This window comes from Cyanistes caeruleus, chromosome 31, assembly GCF_971803275.1.
Source record: "Cyanistes caeruleus chromosome 31, bCyaCae1.hap1.1, whole genome shotgun sequence".
Lineage (NCBI taxonomy): Eukaryota > Metazoa > Chordata > Aves > Passeriformes > Paridae > Cyanistes > Cyanistes caeruleus.
The window spans coordinates 802,245-805,153 of NC_141731.1; positions in this window are offsets into that span (position 1 = coordinate 802,245).

A 2,909-nucleotide genomic window follows, 5' to 3' on the forward strand; every position below is an offset into this window, starting at 1 on the left:
CTGGCCTTGGATGTTGCCAAGGATGGAGCATCCCCAGCCTCTGTGCACAGCCTGGGCCAGTGGCCCAGCAGCCTGAGTGGAAAAGAGCAGCTTCATTAGATCCAACTTCAAGCTCACTCCTGCAGTTGAAAGGCTTCTCCTCTCTGTGCCCATCTTTCCTAGAGCTGCAGGGAGGCCTCGCCAGCCCCCTTCTCTTTCCAGGCTGAGCATCCCCAGCCCCACACGGACAGCAGTCCGATGCGTGGCAGTCAAGGCTAAAGGGTAGCAAATGGCTACATCAGGAAGTGAGAGATGGAAGCTTTTGGAGATGGAAGCTTTACCTCTAAATGTAGAAAAGAAAGCAAAGTGGAGGGGGAAATGGTGGGACTCTGGCTGTGTTCTAACTGGCGAAGATTTTCTTTTCTTCTTTTCTGTCGTGCTAACCCAAGTTTTGTTGTTTGAAAGGAGGTTTAGCAAAATATCCATCGTCTTCTCCACTGCTGAAACACTGAACAACATCTGGGCAGGCTGAGGATGCAGAGCAAAACCTGCAAATATCTACTGCTGATCGTGATCCTGGGGAATGCAGCTAAAGCCAGCCAAAAGCAATTTCTGGAAAGTCAAGCCTGCTTTACGTTTTCTGGAGTTTGGTTGTGCCAACTTCACCAGTCATTTCTAAAAAAGGAAAAGAAACTCCAAGCAAAAGAGGGAAAAACACAAAGAAACCAACCCAAAGAAACCAATCAAACAAACAGATAAAACACCCCCAACCAAACCAAAGGCAATGAGAAGTTAGGACTAGTTGTAAGGATATCACAGCAGGCGAATGGCTGCTTCCTACTTGGATCACCATCCAAAGCCACCTAGAACAACTTCTCCAAAACATACCCAACAGGAGAAATGGAAAAATTGATCCATGGCAGCTCTGCATTGTGGTGAAGGATGAGCATGCAGTGGTCCAGATGCAGCACTGCCCACCCTCCAGGCTGCTGTTTGCTCTGCTGAAAGACTCTTGCAGGACTGTGGCCCCTCTCCATGCAACGGAAATCATTGCCACAGCTCTCAGTTGAGGCACTGGCATTTCCAGAGCCAGATTCAGGCACAATCCTACTGCCTGCTGAGCATCTGGGAAAGGTGCTGAGCATCTTCAGGCCTAGAAGCACAAAAGAGCTCAGGCTCTCCCCGAACTGGGTTTTCAGGGCAGCTTTCCATATCTCTGCAAGATTTCTTCAGCCCTCAACACGTCTGACTTTATGATGTCCAACGATGCATTTGGCTTTCTTCCGTCCTCTTGTGTGCCTGTGAGTAACCTTCCACGTGGATGAAGGAGATTGTGTACAGGACAATTGATTGCGGCATTGCCATTTGGCTTCATTGTCACTCAGTTGAACACGGTCCTTATCTAAGAAGGACTTCCAAGAAATGGGTAGGAGTTTTGGCTGTGAGAGGAGCAGAAAGCACATTTTCTACAGCAAATTGCTAGCTGATGCACTTTCCTCCCTGCCAAAATAGTGATTGCCATTCATCTTCCTGGGAAGAATGTAAAGACCCATTCAGAGATGCCAGGTTCAGCTGGCCTGTGGCTTTGTGTACCTCATTTCACATGTCCAATTTCACAAGGGCCACTAAAAGAGGCTCATGTTTGCCTTGCTACCCACAAGTGCTGTAGGTATTTCCAGGAGAAGAGGGAAAACATCGCTGTCCTGTGGTGTGGTAGAAATGCCACCACAACTGTGATTGTGTGAGCAAAGCCAGCCAGTGCTTTTTGGGGCAGCAGCAGCAGCTGAGAGTGTGGCAGAGCGGTTTTGACACTCTTTTTAGAGTCCTGCAAACATTGTTCCCGAAACAACCCACAGCTTTGCAAACGTGCCCGAAGAAAATGCAAAGAGAACTGGGGTGTGAAAATCAAAGACTGTTTATCTGTAGAAGAAAAGGAACAAGAATGAACTACACCACATATTTACACTGTAAGAATATTGGTAACAACAACAACAACAACAACAACAAACTATAGAACCTATTTACCTGAGAACAGATCTAACAAAACTCTATGAAACGTATTTACAGGCAACTTAAACAAACTCTAACACTTCTATCCTGAACACAACAACTGTAAAACGTATGTACAGTAGGGTGGCATCTGTGTCTGTGATGTCCCTAAGTCCTGGAAGGAAAAACAAGTAGCACGGTCAGTGCAGTCAGGCACGGAAGGGTGTTCCATGTGCTGCCGGGCTGGGACACTGGCCCAGTGGGACTCTGCTGCCAGAAGGGAGCCTGGCTGGGGGCTGTGGCCCAGGCACTGGAACAGGGCTTGTATGGCCCACAGCAAGCCCAGGCCAGGCCAGGGATGGCCAGCAGAATGCAGTGCATGGGCTAGCGTGTCCCTGAGCAGGAAGTTCCCAGCCTGGCCCCAGGCTGGCAGCAGGGGACCCACTCTGCCTGTGGGGAGCACCTGCCTGTTCTGCTGCTGGCATCGGTCTTCATCCCAAGACCATGTCTTCCTCCTTGTCTTTTAGATCAATATCCATCTCTTCAATATAATCTTTCGTTTCCACCTCCATCTCTTCCTCTGTCTCGTACATATCCACATCCATCTCTTGCTCTCCAGTATCCTCTCCGTCCACTTCCATGGCTTCTTCTCTATCAGTCTGTGTATCGACGTCCGTCTCCTCCTCTCCGTCTGTGCCAGCCTGCAGAGGTAGCAAAATTTCCCAGCCTGTCCCACAGAGCTCCAGCCCAGCCAGGCAGCTGCGGGGTGTCCGCCTCCGTGGAATAGTACCATACCTCTTTTGGAACAAATGCAGACATCCTGCAGGGATGGAGAGCAAAATCCAAGCGATGGGGAGCTTTGGGGACTGCTGGGGGAATCAGGGAGCAGGTGGCAACAAGGTGACAGGGGTAGGCTTGGAGCAGGGTGAATGAAGAGCGTG